The 19,700-nt window shown below is 37.7% G+C and overlaps 1 long non-coding RNA gene across 1 annotated transcript in view; it reads left to right on the top strand.

Annotated features, from left to right (window-relative positions):
- The window catches only part of LOC307194574, a 226,744-nt gene that overhangs the window by 180,479 nt on the left and 26,565 nt on the right, over positions 1-19,700 (top strand). Inside the window, exon 2 of the long non-coding RNA XR_013830580.1 lies at positions 9,739-9,838. This is a non-coding gene — a long non-coding RNA (uncharacterized lncRNA). The remainder of the gene's footprint in view (positions 1-9,738; positions 9,839-19,700) is intronic.

Genomic DNA, 19,700 nt, shown 5'->3' with positions numbered 1-19,700 from the left:
AGGTATCTGTCCTCCAGAGGAGCTGCAGTAGGAGCCCAACTGGAAGGCATGGCATATCTGCTGTGAGTCTCACGTTGAGAGTCACAAAGGCAGATGCAGGTTTAATTTGCTTGTTGCTTCTCACATGGGCAGGTTCTAGTAAGCGTGCTCCAATGTTTACCAGCTGCAAGTGGTTCATTACTAAGCAGGGATTAATAATTTGTGAAAACAATTGTAGGTAGGTCATCTTTGAGAGTTGGTAAAAATGCTTGGTCCTTTATTAGAAATGGTTCAGAAAATAAAAGACAGCATTTAGTTTTGCTGGTGGTTGTGAAAGAAGGTAAGATAAAGAGTGTACTATTGAATGCGGTAGTAGCTCACCTCAGGGATGTGATGAATTGCATTAACAGTGATATTAGAAATAAGAAAATAAGAAAAAAGGGTGTTATTTGTTAACTGAGAGAACTTTCTGTAGTCTTAAACTGTGATCATTTAGCACATCAAGGGGAATTCATAGTGTAAACAAGACTTGAGAGGGAAATTTCAGGTACTTTTGGGATCTAATGGATTTCAGGTACACTGAGTCATCAGAGTTCACAGATTCGATCTTTGCCAGTTAGTCCCTCACCTAGCATTCCAGTCTGGAACCCTGAGCTAGCTATTTAATATATCTGAGCCTCAATGCTTCATCAGAAATATAGGGTTCAAAACACATACACCTTATAAGGGTGCTCACAGTATTAAAAGGAAAATAATATCCAAGAAACTTCTTTGATCTCTAGACTACCATAAAAAATAACAAACTATGATTATTTCATGATGAATCCATATGCTAATTTCTAACTCTTCCTATCTGTTCCCCCAAACAAATTTCTTAACAAACAAATTTCTTAACAATGTCTACTAGGTCATTTTCAATTAGCTTAGTCCTAGTTATTCTTTGTTAGTCAATGCCAATATACTGCTTTGATGAACAAAACTATATAATTCACACCACTGTCTGGCTTTTCCCTCAATTAGCCCTAACAGAATTTATTATGTCCATTGAAAGAGAGTGTCACATTTCTTCATCACCTGTTCTTTGTCTATTTTCTGCCATCTCAGCTAATTCCCGAAAAATAAAATATGTTTTAGATTTCTTTTCATCTCTTATACTTTGTGGTAGGTAAAAATAATAGCTTCCCAAAGATGCCCCTGGCTTAATCCCTGGAAGCTGTGAATATGTTACTTTACGTGGCAAAAGGAGCTTTGTGGATGTGATTAAGAAACTTTAGATGTGAGAATATCTTGGGTTATGCCAGTGAGTTCATTGTAACTACAGGGGCCTTGTAATAGGGAGGCAGTAGAGTCAGAATCAGAGAAGCAAGGTGACAACAGAAGCAGAGGTTGGAGTGATGTGGAGCCATGAGCCAAGGAATGTGGGCAGCCTCTAGAAGCTAGAAAAGGCAAGGAACTGGATTTGCCCCAGAGCCTCCAGAAGGAATGCATCTCTGCTGATCCATTTTAGACTTCCGTCCTCCAGAACTCTAAGTGAATCAATTGGTGTACTTTAAGCCACTAAATTTGTGGTAGTTTATCACAGCAGCAATAGGAAACCAACACAGCTATTTTTATTATTTTTTTTATTTTTTTTTATTTTTTGCGGTACGCGGGCCTCTCACTGTTGTGGCCTCTCCCGTTGCGGAGCACAGGCTCCAGACGCGCAGGCTCAGCGGCCATGGCTCACGGGCCTAGCCGCTCCGCGGCATGTGGGATCCTCCCGGACCGGGGCACGAACCCGTGTCCCCTGCATCGGCAGGCGGACTCTCAACCACTGCGCCACCAGGGAAGCCCATGAGTAATTTTTTATTTGTTGGTGGAGGGGTGTTAGCATTGGTGATATAGGTTTTATAACTGAGTCAGGAAACCAAAAACAAAGAAAATGTCAGTCAGCCAAACCAAGAGCTGCTATCAGGGCTTCTCTATGTCTCACATAGGTTATAACAATAACCAGGAACTTGGCAATTTAGAGACTCAAAGAACCTCAAAACTAATCAAAGCAATACTGAAATAGTTGCTAGAATATTTATCAGCTGAGAAATTTAGGGAAGGACATAAATGGTATGTAAATATTGTGAACTCTAAGTTATTCAAATCTTCGTTATTTTTTTTCCCCACTCTATACAACTTCCATTTATACCAGGCCAGCCATATCCCATTTAACTCTTCCAGCAACTCTGGAAGCCTATATGGTTAATATCCTCCATCCTAATGGGGAAATTGGGGCTGAGACAGAACAATTTATGTAACTCAGCCACTCAGCTCATAAGTATTAAGTCCCCACGGAGCCCTAATTACAAGTTGCAAATGTAATTTTTAAATGTCAGTCATTTCCTTGTCTTCACAAAGACAAGATACTCTTTTTTATCTTTTGTGTCCCCAGCACCTAGCCCAGTGACTGCTACGTATGATACACTTAATTTGCTGATGGAATAAATAGATGACATAGCTATTCTGTGGCTAACTCTTAGGTTGAAGAGTGCACAATTCATCAGGTTTGGACCCCCGCTACATTATCTCATCTAGTAAGTTCAAACAACACTTTGCCCTGTACTCCATGATACCTATGGAAATATAAAAAGACCTTTGTTGAGATTATTTTTTAAATAAATCACTTAATATATAGTAAAATGTGTAGCTATTTAGCTTAAAATGGGTTTCTGGATTAGTCAGAAGTCACTATTAGGTTAAATAATACAATAACAATGACTCCAAGAAGAAAACAAAGCAATAGAGTTTCTTTAACAATGTGGTAAGAAACTCACTGGAGTTAAATGTTTAATCAAAAACATTCAATAAAAGTAGAATTGCTCCTGAAAGCCAGGCTGCATTTTTGGTGAATTAACTAGACAGATTCTACAAACATTTGTCTAAGCCATTATCTGGAAAATCACTTTCAACGCTAATATGATGAAAATATATTATCCACGCTAATAACAATGTCCCATCTGTTTAAACACTTTACAACCTACTGAAAGCCATACCTGCAGAAGGCCTTATGCTCTGAATTTAAAAACAGTTGCAAGTTGAATGCATGTGGCAGAATTACCTGGTAAACAGGCCCTATGAGCTTCCTGTTAAAAGGGCTTCTTTGGTACTGTGAACGAACCTTTCAAAATAAACTACCAGAACCGGCCATGGGCACATTGTACAGGGCCACGGATTATCTCTAACCAGTGATAAGTGACTGCTCAGTTCTAAGATATTTTATTTTATTTTATTTCTGGCTGTACCACGTGGTGTGTGGGATCTTAGTCCCTGACCAGGGATCAAACCCATGCCCCCTGCAGTGGAAGCATGGACCCCTAACCAGTGGACTGCCAGGGAATTCCCTCTAAGATATTTTATTGTAACTGCTTCTTCAAGACTGAAAGGTATCTGATATGAAAACCCAAAAGATAAGCAAAGAGTACAACCCCAAATAAAGTCTGTTTATAAGCCATGAGTGTTTAATGCTCAACAAATTTAGAACATCTATTACCCATCCAGTTATCAAGGAATATAAAAAATTTGAAGGTATAAAGCCCATTATTTCAGATTTAAATCACTTTAAGCAAGAAGGTAAGCATTTCTTCCCTCCATGAGAACAGAGTACAGTACAGTAATATTTCAGTTTGGTAGCAAACTGAGAGTAAACCAACCCAGAAATATCCAAGGGATACATTAACCAAATGATTAAGAACATTAATACAATTCAAAATAGTGAAATAGCCCTACAATATGAAAAACACTATTCCCTTTCATAGGGAGAATGTGGGTCAATGTGTGAATACTGGATACTAACATATGTAGTTGGATTTTCACAATAAAGTTTTCAATTTACAAAGCATGTTGTATATGTTAATGAATTTTTATAACAACTCTGTGTGGTAGGTAAGTTTAGAACCAGCTTCATTTTCCAGATGAGAAAGCAAAGACTTATAGTGACTTAGTTATTGTCCAAAGTCACAAAAATTTTAAGAGCTACAGTAGAAAATTTTGGTCTAAGGCTAGTGTACATTTCTCAGTCTTTGCCCCTTCTTCAACATCTCAACCAGTCCTGCTGTATTTATCAGTAGAGATTTTAAAGGGGTTACCTACAAATGATACTCCAACAAAGAATAAAGGTCTTAATAGGCTGCAAATTCTAGAAACATTAAATATATCAAATTCAAAAATATTATAGTACCCTTTTGGATATACTAAAAAGGTACTATGTTAGATGGCAGTGTTCCTCATGGTAGACTCAAACTGAGGCCTGAGTAATTCTTCAAAGCCAGCTAAAAGAAAGCAGTAGGAGGGTGATACACCAGACTGTTTAAACAGTATCCAGTTCACTAAATACATGGATATAAATGCAATAACTTTTGATGATATGAATGTACAATCAAACACACCTGAGCAAAAATTCTGGTAAAATATTATCTCTCCAAAATACTGAAAAACAGGAAAAGTGAAAAATAAAAGATATTTTAGAGTGAGGAAAGAATAATTTGATTGTAGCAAGAGGAATACTAGTGAATTCCTAGCGCTCAAGGGGAAGCTCTAAGCATTGATCCAAAAGCATCTAATTATGTCCAGAAAAGTGAGTTTTCTCCACAGTATTGAATGTGATGAATTAGACAGGAGAGAATTGTTGCAGGAAATAAAAGGCCCAGCTCTAGTTTACCATCCAAAGACCTTTATAAGCCTACCTTGTATCAAATTTTCAGTAGAAATTTTGGGACAGATGATAATATCTCTAAATGCAGTTCTAAGAGCTGAAAAATCTCAGTGTTTAACCTAGGGAGATTCTGACTAATTTAGTGTGCTTATCCCAACTTTACTGGATTCATACTTTAGGAAACTGCAGCTGATTTATCTCAGACAAAGCATTGCCCCAAGGAGAACATTTAAAATGTAATTCTTATTTTTTTTATTGTTTGCTTGATTAATTTTTTATTTTGTCATCAATTGTTTGTATTTTCATGGAATGAAATATGTTTTTAGAAAAGGAATATCCAAAGTACAGCCTTCTGTCATTAGGAAATATGGCTAGCATATGACCTGGAAAAGCTGGGTCATTAGTTGGAGGACACCTGTATTTTTAAGGCCACAGTGAACCTTTCTTTCAGCATGAATTATAGAAGTACAGAGAAAGGAATAAAATGGTATGATCTGACCCAAAATGTTAAGAAGAGTTTTATGGAAGAGATGAGAGTTAAGAAGAACTTTGAAGAATGAATAGGATTTGGGTACATGGAGAGGAATTAGGAAGTTTTTCCAGGCAGGGAGAAAATGAATAACGCCTTTTAGTCAGAAAGGAGCACAATCCAGAACTATGAGAAAACCAGTCAGTCTGAAATAATGAATTATTTTTTCTTTTCATTTATTCAATAAATATTTGTTGAGTAATTACTGTATTTCTAGCAGCATACTGGGTAAGAGAGAAACAAGATAAATAATGCATAGTTTTACTCTCAATCTCATTGTCTAGCTAGAGAAACTCTATTAGTAAGAAATTATGTTCAGCTCCTTGAAAAAACAATATGACTGTTGTGGTTTAGTCAGAGATTCCCAACAGGCGTGCTACACAGTACATTATTGTTTTGCCGATGTGTTATAGGTGTGACAAGATAAGGTACTTCTACTTGAGAGCAAAAAGAGCATTCTGAATATTCAACTTTGTCTATGAGTTGCCTTTTCCTTGTAAGTATCAAATATCATCATTTTCTATATATTTTGTTATGTGAAAAAAATACTGGGAAACAGTGGCTTTACCAAACAGGTTGATATTTTATCATATTTTTTAAAAATCCATAGTACACAGCTAAGCATGGTACCGGAAGTTCCATTACATCATTATAGCTTCTTTTTATGTTTTTGTTTCATCATCCTTCACATATGGCTTTTATTTTCATGGTTGCCACAGACCTCCAAAATGGCTGCTCCATGTCTATCCTCTCATCTGTATTCCAGTTATAAAGAAGGAAGTTATACCTACATTAGGAAAACAAGTTATACCTACATTAGGAAAATAAAACTTATTCAGAAATAACCAACAATGTTCCAGTTATTCTCTTAATCAGAACTGTGTCATGTGGGTAGCCTTGGCTGTAAGAGTCTGTGGAATATAGGTTTTTAGCTGGTTATAGGCTATTCAAAAGAAAAAGTTCTTTTAGTCAAAACAAAGTGGGGTCTGTTGGGTCTGCTCCAGAGAAAATACATAAGCAAATAATTTTACTGTAATGTATCAACTTAAGCAATGTATAGAAAGTCTTGGGAAAAAAGTTAAAGGGTACATTAATTCTGCCTGAAGAGGTAATCAGTGTTTTACAAATGGCAGGAAAATTGAACAGTCTTGAGTCTAAGGGATTAACTTAGTGTAAACCCAAATTAAGACAGAACAAAAATCCTGAGGAGGCAACGTATGTATCTGGAAATTTGAGTTTGGTAGCCAAAAAGTCAAAGACATCTGCTAATCTCTGCTTTTTTGAGGCCTAGAAACTTGCACCAGCACAAGGATCTGCTCTTTGTGGCTCTTTGTGTTTTTGGATCTGCTCTTTGTGGCTAGGGAGCCAGTGTTAGAAGAAAGATTCTACAAAAAGGATCAATGGCAGACCCCAAAAAGGGTAGTGAAGCACTTCCATTAGGCTGGATACTATAAAAACAAACAAAACAAACATCAAGTGCTGGTGAGGATGTGGAGAAATTGGAACCCTCATTCAGCGTTGGTGGAAATGTAACATGGTGTAGATGCTGTGAAAACAATATGGTGTTTCTTCAAAAGATTAAAAATAAGTTACTCGGCTTCCCTGGTGGCGCAGTGGTTAGGAGTCTGCCTGCCAATGCAGGGGACACGGGTTCGTGCCCCGGTCCAGGAAGATCCCACGTGCCGCGGAGCGGCTGGGCCCATGAGCCATGGCTGCTGAGCCTGCGCATCCGGAGCCTGTGCTCCACAACGGGAGAGGCCACAACAGTGAGAGGCCCGCGTACCGCAAAAAAAGAAAAAAGAAAAAAAAAAAGTTACTATGTGATATAGCAATTCCACTTCTGGTTATACACCCAAAGGAATTGAAAGTAGGGTCTCAAAGAGACATTTGTATACCCATGTTTTTATCAACATTATTCGCAATGGACAAAAGATGTAAAAAACCTAAGTTGAATAACAGATAAATAGATAAACAAAATGGAATGTTATTCAGCCTTAGAAAGGAAGGAAATTCAGATACATGCTACAACATGAATGAAACTTGAGGACACTATGCTAAATGGAATGTCAGTCACAAAAAGAGAAATATTGATAATTCCACTTATCCAGGGTACCTGGAATAGTCAAATTTATAAGGACAGAAACTAGAATGGTGGTTGGCCAGGGGATGGGGGGAGAGTGAAATGGGAAATTGTTGTTTAATGGGTACAGAGATTTAGTTTTGCAAGGTGAAAAGAGTTTTGAAGGTTGGTTGCACAGCAATACGGATGTACTCAACACTATTGAACTGTACACTTCAAAAATGATTAATATGGTAAAAATAAAAAAGTAATTTAAAGTTGAATGTTTCGCATGGTAATAGACTTCCATTTTTCTGTAGTTTTGCTTTCCTAGGATTTTTGTAGTCGTGTACGTCTAGCCATGATTTTAAAATATCACTCTTTTCTAACAGCACTCTTCTATGTATTTTTCAAAGATTAGCATTATAAAAAAATGTCCTAGAATGGTAGGGGCTGGGGGAGGAAGCAGCGGCAGATGTTGCTTGATGTTCTACCTTGCCTATCATTTTTAAAGCCATAGTGAAAATACTGTTCACACAGTGAGGTGTTATTTTGGAATGGAGGCTATTATTCTAGAGATTGATTCAAAACGTGCCTGGTGGTCAGAAGTGACAAGCACCAGAAGGAGAAGTGAATTGTCTTTACAGAGGTACATTTTTTTTATGGGAAGAATGTGGGTAGAAAGGAGGATGGAAGAACAGTGTTCCTAGCAGAGGTGAGAGAAGATGGCATTTCAGAACATGAACACAGGGCAATATGAAGAGTTCTTAAGGTACATGAGAAACGATTATTAAAAATAAGACTAGAAAGGTAGGCAGAGATGGCGACTGCTCACTATTTGCCAACCAGTTACGTGTATCATCTCAATGAATCCTTACAACTCTCCCATGAAACAAGTGTTATTAATGATTCCTTTTTATAGATGAACAAAGTAAAATTTGGGGATGTAAAAATAACAGTTACTATGATAAAAATGATTTGCCTCAGGCAGCATGGGATTGATCTGCCTGGTCCATGAAAGTACTGTCTTTTAGGAAAAAGACAATTCAATTTAGCCAACTGATAATACACATTTATTGGGTGCAAGATAGTCTAAATAATCCTTTACATTGTATATAGCAGTTACCATGCATGAAGAAATTTCCAGCACTAGAAGACAAATAGGTAGGTGGAATTCTTCCCAACGTGGAGGGTCCCATTTAGAGAGTTTGAGTTATCACAGAGCTATGAGTGCTGGAGATATAACTTGAATCTAGGCCCTCTATATTTTTCTACTAAACCTCACTGCCCCATTTCTCTATTTTTTTTTCATGTTCATCACCTCTTTACACCAGCCAGAGGTTATAACACATCGTTTGGCCTATTAGCAGTCTTTTCAAAGGCTTTGGTGGTAGATCCTAACTTGAAGATAAAAACTAAAGCCCAAAATGCTTTGCGTGGTGATTTCTGTTGTTAATTGCTAATTTTAGTCCAACTAAATGCTCATCCAAAGCAAATGTATAACTTCCATTTTATTTCAGAAATACCTTTAACTTTACCTTAAAATTCTTCTACGATTCCTGCTCTGTGAAATGTATTTTTTTAATTATACAGGAAATTATCAAAAGGCTTTACTGGAACTCTGATGATATATATAAAGAACTATTGATCCAAGTTTAATAAAATAAATGATTAATATAGAGGAATGAAGAAAGTAGTGACATAGGATAATTCATGGATAATTTTAATTTGTTTATAAATTAAATTATTTTAAAGAGGAGGAAGCATTATTGAGAATTAATGGCAAATGCAAATTATAAAAAATATTAAAATATTTATATTAAATCACTTAAATCCATCCATAATTATCTGGCTTTAATTAAGCACTTACTGTATACCAAGTAATGACATAAACACTTTCTATCCCCAAGCCTGGCTACCAAATTGGAGTTGAAATGGTCACAGAGGGCATACCAGGCATGACAGAAAGCAAAGCAGAGGAGGCAATCAGTGTTAAGGGGGTAGGGGTGAGCCCTTCAGCCCCAGGTGCCATGTGACTCTGAGAATACCTAAAACCAAGCATAAGCCTCCCTCACCTCTACTCCAAGCAAGCATAGGCAAAGGAGCCCCTGGGGCAATCAGAAATGGAACAGTCTGCATTTTAAGAAGTTAAAGCAAGGGAAAATTGTATTGTGGATGAGAAGGAAGAAGAGGAAGGGAAAGGAAGATAGAACTGTAACGCCAAATGTCACAGAGATCGTGTGGAGAGAGGCAGGAATACAGTGATTTCATTTACCAGTTAGAAAGTCCTCCTTGATTGTATTGGGAGCCTATTTTAATAGAACAGTGTGGCTAAAAGCTGAATTGCAATAGGTGAAGAACAAGCAGAGGATGAGGAAGTGGAATTGATATGAACCCCTCTTCAAGAAGTTTTTGTTGAGAGAGAGAGAGGAGATAATTTGTGAGGATTTCTACTAATTATGGATGGCCTTTATCTTTTTCATACCATAGGGGCAAAGTTATCTGTTGAGAGTAAGGATCATGGAAGTGGGGCATAGAAGTCGGAGAATGGTTGAGAACTGAAGGGAGGATGTGAGCTATGATTTAAAAGGTAAGTAAAATTTACATCAAGATGACAAAAGAATTACTCTGTGTTTATTTCCAATGAGGTATCACCTCACAGCAGTCAGAATGGCCATCATCAAAAAATCTGTAAATGATAAATGCTGGAGAGGGTGTGGAAAAAAGGGAACCCTCTTGCACTGTTGGTGGGAATATAAATTGATACAGCCACTATGGAGAACAGTATGAAGGTTCCTTAAAAAACTAAAAATAGAACTAGCATACAACCGAGCAATCCCACTACTGGACATATACCCTGAGAAAACCATAATTCAAAAAGAGATATGTACCACAATGTTCATTGCAACACTATTTACAGTAGCCAGGACATGGAAGCAACCTAAGTGTCCATCAACAGATGAATGGATAAAGAAGATGTGGCACATATATACAATGGAATATTACTCAGCCATGAAAAGAAATGAAACTGAGTTATTTGTAGTAAGGTGGGTGGACCTAGAGTCTGTCATACAGAGTGAAGTAAGTCAGAAAGAGAAAAACAAATACTGTATGCTAACACATTTATATAGAATATTTAAAAAAATGGTTCTGAAGAACCTAGAGGCAGGACAGGAATAAAGGCACAGGTGTAGAGAATGCACTTGAGGACATGGGGAAGGGGAAGGGTAAGCTGGGATGAAGTGAGAGAGTGGCATGGACATATATACACTACCAAATGCAAAATAGATAGCTAGTGTGAAGCAGCTGCATAGCACAGGGTGATCAGCTCGGTGCTTTGTGACCGCCTGGAGGGGTGGGATAGGGAGGGAGACCCAAGAGGGAGGGGATATGGGGATATATGTATACATATAGCTGATTCACTTTGTTATACAGCAGAAACTAACACAACAATGTAAAGCAATTATACTCAAATAAATGTTAAAAAATAAATAAATAAAATAAAATGTGTGGGACCAGGGGAAAAAAAAAAACTGAATATGTGGACTCAATGCCTATGCTGCAGTGTATTTTGATGTACTATTAGTGCACTCTGCCTAGAAGCAGGGAGTTGTTTGTTCCATGTGCCACCGGATTCCAGTTCTATTAAAGCTGTATTATCTCCAGTGTTAATGCAAAAAGTATGTGATGCACAATTCCCAGACACTGAGAGCACACTGTGACAGACACAAGTGTAACAGAGGGCAGCAACAACTCAAAAATAAATGTATATACTGATTATCAAAAATAAGTGCATATACGGATCTCCCTGGAAGGCCAAAAGGACCTTTTAATGTAAATTGATGGGGTTACAGACACTCTTTTTTAAATGAGGTAAAGGATCCATTTAAAACAATTTCATTAGCCCTGCTTGATATCAGAACCCTTCTATAGTAAATGCATTCATTCATTTGTATCAATTACCAGGTCCTAACTTGGGTAACTGTGATGCATTCCACAGCCCATGAATTGTCTTTAATCTGCCCTTGGAAATACACCAAAGTGCTCCAAAGACTCAAACTAAAATAAAATTGTCTTCAGTTTGCAGAGCAGATTAAAGTATGAGCTGAGAAATGTCATATTAATACAAGCCTATTTTTTTAAATACTAGCGTAGACTGAAATTGAATATTGTAGGTTTTCTCACCATTTACAACTTGATCTCCAGCTATTTAAATGCAACTTTGATCCACAAATAAATACTTTTCTTCCCAGATAAGTATATCATGCCATCATTTGTGGGCTAAAAACCTCTGTCAATCAGTACCAGACAGTCTGCCCTTCCACTCTCCGTTGTAAAACTGCCATGGATGACGTCAAGTCGCAATTCCCCTTTGCCCACCAGATAATGAGCTGGCACATGTAGAAAAGGTCGATGTCAAACAGAAGGGGGAGATAGTTTTGAAGCTATCACTTTTGGTTGCCATCTGATTCCATTTGCAGAAATCAATCTCCTCCTCCTTGACAACTCTGAATGTGTTATCACTGCAGCTCCAGTTTATTAGATAACCAAGTGCCCCCTTTCACTCTGGAGAACATTTTCCATTAGAATCAAATGGAAATGGAATATTTTTGCAGCAGAGGAGAGAGAATGGGGAACAAACAAGTAATCTATTGTATGTATGAAGATGGAGTATGCATGAGTGTGTATGTATGTGCACATGTGTGACTACAGAGTGGCTACCTATGTATATGAAAATAGCTACAAAGCTGATAGCATCAACAGTTATTTCTGAAAACTGTATGTGCTGAGAGACTGAAGGCAACTGCAAGTGGGTCACAACTTACTGTGTCAAATGTTCGCAGACATACCCATGTGGGTAATAGATGTTAGTCAACTTCAATTCACAGTGCTAATCCAAGGAGCAGGAAAGAAACCCTAATAGCTCTCGTTTGTGGTGGAGTTTTTACATTTTTGGAAGGAACATTGCCTGGTGATCTAAAAATGGATAATACTCCAAACAAAATAATGAGACCACATGCAAGCATCCTAACTACTGAACTTGGCAGGAGTTGACGAGCAAAGAATAGACTCCAATCAAAACTTGAAGGATCATAATTGTAGAAGTCAAGGGCCAAGAGAGGATGGAAAGGATTTGTTTTCACAGAACGCCTGCTTCTGAACACCCATTGTAGCACAGTGTGAGAAGGCTGTGTATCTTGGAAAGGCCCCCAGAAAAGAAAGTTTAATTAGAAAAGGGACTAATCTATGCAAAACTGAGAATTAAGATACTGGTGCAGGTAGAGGATCATATCAAAAGGCAAAGAGACAGGAAGAAAGCAGAACTGTGTATATATAACATCAAGTTTCAGAAAACAGGACAATTTATGTTGGCAAAGAAGGCAAGTTATTTCTTTTGGTTACATTGGAAATTAGCTGATATCAACCCACGCTTCTTGGGGTGAAGGTGTACCCCTCCTGTTCTTAAAGTGTTCTGTTCCTGTCCAGGGCAAAAAGCTGTGTGTATTCTAGTACCAACTTGTTTCAACCACCCCCTAGTCACCCCATTCATGAAGAAGAGATCCCTGCCCTAATATTATGGGGATGGCCAAAGGCACAACACCTGACATCAAACGGATGAGCTTGACAGCAGTTTATTAGTCACGTATACTCACAGCCCAGAGGAGTAAAACACTGCATTCAATTCAGGGCTACATGGAGGCTGCACTCAGAAACAGAGTGAACAGCTGGGGGAGGTGGGCTTTGTAGTACCAAGAGCGTGGGGTGACCCCTGGCTCTGTGGGAGGATATAATTGGCTTGTTTGCATAATCCCATAGACTGGGAGGGAACTGAAACTGACTTCTCAGGCATAACCAGAAACTTCAGTTGGTCCTCTTGATAAGAAGGGTTGCTTGGCTAGGAGACCTTATTCACAGAAGCAGAATTGGAAGGGGAGCTTGTGGTTAGGCTATCTGAGGTCCTCCTGGTTTCACCAGATGTCAAGACAGCACATAATATTGGGACTTAATTTTAGGCCTTGCACTACACACCTGAAGAGGGACCTGAAAACTGACAGGAAAACTGCTTCCTCCATTTAGAGCATTCTTATTTCTTAACTCTGCTGGGAATACATAACCTGTCTGACTGAGGCAAATTATCTACCTAATCACCCATCTCTTGCCCCACACTCACAGTTTCCAGGAGGGTGCAAGAAGGAATTGAACTTTTGGTTTCAAGCAATTTGCTTGCTGCTTTCAAGGCTATATGTGAAGCAGAAACAGACAGAAGTAGGACAAGAAGTCCACAAAGTCCTTAATTAAGTAGAGTACGTGATAGCAGCAGCAAGCATTTGAAAATAAGATTTGCTATATAAGTGTTGCCAGGAAACTGCCTGGAGGATGTGGGCACTTATTGCTATTTTTTAAATATACCTTGACAAATTCTCACTTGCCTAGACAATATTAAAGAAGATGGAAAGGAAATTGATGCCCATTGAATTACTCATTGGATAATACGTTATCCAAAAAAGGTGATAAAACTAACTGGACCACATGCAATACGTGAGAAATGCTCTACTTTCAGTGCATGTGGTGCATTGATTCTTCTATTTGTCTGTAAAATTTCTGAAAATACTCTTGTAAATGTGTATGAGAGCTATGGTTTCTTTCTGAAGATATTCAGCTTAACTTTCAAAGATCTCATACACATTTACAAGAGTATTTTCAGAAATTTTACTCTAGTAATTTGGCATCATTTCTGCACTAAAAGTAAAATACTATCAACTTCAAAGTTTTAGCAGCTCCTTTATCAATTCCCTCAAGCAGAAATGATTTGCCATCAGCTGATATTTAAAGTGATCTGTTCCTTCCTTTATTATATCACCCCACTGTATAGTAATTATGCATTTATATGCCTGTCTCCCTTTCTAGAAGGTGAATTTTTTTGAAGAGATGACCTTACTTCTTCCTTATATTAACATCCCCATTGCTGTCACAGTTACCTCACATATAATAGTCTCTTGGTAAGTTTTTGTGTAATGAGTGAATGAGTGAGTGACATCACCCTAAACTCTGAATTTATGTAATTCAAATGCCTATTTGACATTTCCACTGGAATATCCACTAGATACCTCAAACTTAAGATATCCCAAAAAACCTATTAATTTGTATTCCTTCAAATCTTCTTATTCAGTACCTTCTATCTGAGGAAATGATAACACCACATGTGCCACTAAGGCCAAAAATGTGCAAGTCAGCTGGAGGGAAATATTCTCCAACTCCTTAATCCAGTCCAGCAGCATGTTGTGTCTATGTCCAAAGTGTAACACATATCTATTCACTTATTTCCATATCTGTTACCATTACCCTGGTTCAAGCTACCATCATCTTTCATCTGATCTCCTCATTTCTACTCTTGCCCCAGTCTATTCTCCACATAGCGTCTGGACGACCTTTTAAAAGTGTAAGTCATATGTCACTTTTCTGCTTGTTGCTGTCCATGAAATTCCCATTTCTCCTAACTAAATTACACTACACTTTGGCCTAAAGTGCCTTTTATGTAGATCTTCTCCACTTCTCTTTAGCTCCCACTGTCTGCATCTCCCTCAGTCTCCTCCAGCTCTACTGGACTCAGAGATCCTCAGATTGGCCCAGCTCATTCCGTCATGTTCTTTTATTCATGAGTTGTTTCCTTTGCATGAATTATTTGTCCTCTAAATACGTTCGTGACAAGTTCCTTTTTGTCATTGAGAGGTCAGCTTGAATTCCATCTCCTTATTAATACCCTTCTGATCCCCCAATCTAGAGCAGCCCCTGGATCATTCTCTTTTGCATCATTTGGCCTTATTTTTATTACAGTATTTATGGTCATCAGAAGTTTTCCTATTTGTTTTCTTATGCTGGTCTTTATGGTTCACAGCTAAATTTCCAGGGCCTCAAATAGTGTCTGGCACATAAAAGATCTTCAGTAATTGACATTTGGGAATAAATAAGTTCATGAATGTGTTAAGATACTGAATCAATGAATATATAAGTGAGTTTGTGAATAAATGCATGAATAAAGGAGTTTTATTTCTTGACATTTACATTATCTTGATTATATCAGTACTAATATGAAATATTATGTATTACTAATCATGACCTATCCATCTCCATAAACTTTATATGGCATATATAAATTAATGATATCTGATAAGAACAAACCTTACAAACTTAGATGTATTTAGATTAAGAAAACCCCTTGACATACTTTTTTTCCCACTGTCAAAATTCACATGAATTTTAAAAACTTCTTTTGCAATTGGTTTTATTCTATTTTTCTTACCTTCTTTTTCCTCTAATTTTTACAAGTCTCTAATGCTAGAGAATTCTTTTTGTCCAATTTTCTTCAGAAGCAAGACTATCAGTTAAACAGTATCAAAGAGTAATTTGGGTCTTCTCAGATAATCTGAATAGTCCTATATTTATTGAGGAAATTGAATATCAAGTTAAAATTTTCCAAAAATATGTTAACTTCACTAAGTCCACCAAACATGTAAGAAAGAAAAAATACAAATCTATGCATATTCTGCCAGAAAATTGCAGAGGAAAATCTTTCCAACTCATTTATGGGGCAAGTATTATTCTAATATCAAAATCAGGCAAAGTTATTATAGGAAAAGAAAACTACAGACTAATATCTCTCAGGAAGAAGGATACAAAAATTCCTAATAAAATGTTAGCAAATTGAATCCAACAATATATTAAAAGAATAATACATCATGACAAATTGGGATTTATCTTGAGTGTGAAGTTAGTTTAACACTTGAAAACAAACCAATGCAATTCACTGTATTATCAGACTGAAGAAAATATATCATCATCTCACTAGACACAGAAAAATCATTTGACAAAATCCAACACCCATTACTTACTTAAAAAACTGTCAGTGCACTAGCAACAGACACTTTTTAAAAAATTTAATAAAGGCGATCTATAATAAATTTACATCTAACATTATTCTTCATTGTGAAAGACTGAACTTACTTCCTAAGATCAAGAACAAGGCAAGGATATCCACTCACAACCACTTCTATTCAAAATCATACTGGAGGTTCTAACCAGGCAATAAGGCAAGAAAAAAAGTAAAAGCACCCCAAAATGAAAAACTTCAAAAGAGTATGGTGTTAATGTGAAGATAAGCAAATAAGTCAATGTGAAAAAATAGAGTCCAGAAATAGACCCACATATATATATAGTCATTTAACAAAGGAGAGAAGAATATTCAGTAGAAAAAAAGCATTGTCTTTTCAGTAGATGATACTGGAACGATTAGATTTCCATATGCATAAGGGGAAAAAAAGAAAGACATTTGATCTATACCTCACACCATATACAAAAGTTAACTCAAAATATATCATAGACCTAGAAATGAAACTGAAAACTATAAAACCTCTAGAAGAAAATATAGGAAAATGTCTTTGTGACTTTAGGTTAAGTAAACAATAGGGAAAACATCTCAGCATCCATGGTTCTTACTTTTTAGTGAAGTTTAAAATGGGGCCAATAAGTTCTTTCCTAAGAGAATAAATTTGTGGATTTTAATAATTCACAGAAATAAATCATTGGATATATTTGGGTTTAGAATTAATAAGAACTCTGAACCAAGGTTGAGTATTGTGTTTTCTAATTTTTCAATTTTTTATTAGTATCATTGGGCTACAGTCAGCTGTGCATATATTAAATAAAGGAAAGAAGACAAAGAACTAATTTATTGAGCAGAATAAAGTCTACTGTTTCCAAAGGACTGTACCTAGTTCATTGTTTTCACCTCTGCTGTTTTCATCCACTAAAAACCCCTGGCTCCTTCTCAACCTGTATCCACGACTAGTCCCCTTTGGCTTATAGCTCCCCTCAGTGATAACCAGAATAACTAGGAAAACCACCATCTAACAATGTTCCATGAGAAAGCCCAGAGACACTTGGTTTTCCAAAGTTCTAAGGAATGCACTATTGAGTGGGGCACCCGCATCACTGAGAAGCTTGCCATCTGGTGGTAGAAGATGCTGTTACAGACTGATAACAATGGGACATGGTAAGATCTCAAAATAACAGAGACCAACTGGTGGTATTTATGAGAAGGCATGTGGCGGCAACTATAGAAATAAGCAAAAAGACCTCAATGGCAGCCAGAAAACGGGTGGTGCTGACCTACAGAAAGCTATGAAGGTGGTTATATATTGATAGAACACAGTACCCTGGAAGCAAGATGGATCAGCAACACAGAAGGTTATTACTCAGTCTATACAATCAAAATAATTCAAGGATGGATGATCAGGAAGCTGAGGATATCCAATCCAGTAAAATCATGACTCCTTGCCACTTTCTAGCTCTGAGCCACACCTTAGACCAAGAACCCAATGACTGGAAGAAATACCAGGTCCTTAGGAGGAGAACTCTGTAGTAATTACAAGTATTTATTGTAATGATTCCCTCAGTCTTTCCCCAAATGTAACTATGATCATTGATGCAGGTAACTACACTGGGAAAAGGGGAATACTCAAACTGCACAGATATTTGAAAATGTTGGATACAAAATCTGAGTTGATACTGATATTTGGGAACTTGAAACATGATTATGGTGTCCCTGTTAGAATGAGGATGTATGGAGATCAACTAAAGAACTCTGGTCTAGGTCCAGCTCACCAGTAGATTCACTGAGCTCAAGAGTTCACCCAGTGGTCACTTTTTCCAGCCACCAACTAAATAATTAGAATACATATACTTGCTAGTTAGCAGAACTGACACATTAGTTCCTTGGTCTGTGGGATAAGAACTATCAGAGTGGGGAAAGCCAAGAGGAAGACTCTGAAAACTCCCCTCATCAACCTAGCTAAAATAGTTAATGCAAACCAATATTTTATCTGGGTATTGGTGGAGATTGGTGCCTCCCTTAAAAAACTAAATTATGCAGAAGTGATGGTTCTGATTATATATCACTAAGTCTGATCTAGGTACTGACACTGCAGAATGTCTACTTTTCCAGCAACTGAGCTTCTGATTTGGTACCATGCCTCAGTGAAACCAACCAGCACTTGGTGGCAAGTACTTGTGGCTAACATCACTGTCTGAAGGTTTATAAAGTTTGTTCCAGCAACAAGGAATCCCACAAAGTATCACTTCAGTGCAAGGGATTCCTTTCACAGCAAAGGAGGTCCAGCAGTGATACATTACCATGGAATCCACTGGTCCTACCACATACTGCACCACTCAAACTGAGGCATCAGTTTCTGATACCCAGAAAGAACAGGGTCTCATCTTCCAGTCATAGTATATACTCTAAATCAACAATATATGTTGGGGTGCTGTGACCCAAAAAAATAGAGTGCAAGAACCCAGGGATAGAACTAGTATAGTTATTGTTGTGTTCACTGATCCACTTGGGAAATATTTGATTTCCATTCCTGCAACTCCAAGCACTATGGATATAGAGGTTCTGGATCCCAGATGGAAACACTTTCACTTCCATGAAACTTTAAGCCATGGCTAACCCCTAGTCACTTCAGGCTCTTCATGTTGAAAACTCAGCAGACCAGGGAAGGAGACACCATCCTGATGGAGCTATTTGACCCTGATTATCAAGAGGAGGTAGGGCTGCTGTTATACCTGGAGGCAGAAAGAATGTATGTGACACTTAGTTATCCATGGTGGCTGCTTGATGCTGCCTTAATCAATCTCAGTAGTAAATGAAAAGTGTAGCGGCCATATCCTGAACTAGGGGCTCAGACCTCATATAGATGTTAGTGTCACCAAGACTAGCAGAGATACTAGGTGAAATTGAGATGTGATTAGCATGAGTAGTAGTACAGGAAGATGATGAGTATCATTTGTGGTCCCAACACTAACTACAGGGGCAGGGACTTTAGTTTGCCCCACTAATCTTTCTTGAAGTTTTCCCAGGAAGAGACCAGCTAGAGTTTTATAGAAGTAGTTCACAGACGGGTGAATATATTTCATGAAGCAAGTGAAATTGAGTGGCTCAAGGTGTGGACTGTAACTGTCCCCACCAACCCTCTCCGTTTCAGGACTGAGAAACTCATTCTCTCAGTCACTGGCACTATTACCCCTCTATGACTTACAGATGAGTCCTTGTCCAGGGATTACCCTTGGCCAAAGGGAACTGCTTCATTCAAGGTTATGTCACCTCCTAGTGTTAGCCCACACCAAATATTTACCTGGTTAATGAGTTGGCCTAAAGTTCCAACCTCCTTTCCCAAGTATTGGACATATCTGAAAGACCATTCCAGCTTTAGACGTCCCTGTGGAATCAGTTGTGTGTTTTGTTGAAACTCTATCACAGTTCAACTTTCCTCTGCTCAATCCTCCTTCCCTCACTCCCTACAACTATTGTTCTTAAGAGCTCACCTCAATAAACCTCTTGCACACAAATCACTGTCTAAAAGTCTGTTTCTTGGTAAACTAAAATTATGAGAGTG

This window comes from Stenella coeruleoalba (assembly GCF_951394435.1).
Source record: "Stenella coeruleoalba genome assembly, chromosome: 11".
Lineage (NCBI taxonomy): Eukaryota > Metazoa > Chordata > Mammalia > Artiodactyla > Delphinidae > Stenella > Stenella coeruleoalba.
This window is presented reverse-complemented; position numbering and strand designations above follow the sequence as displayed.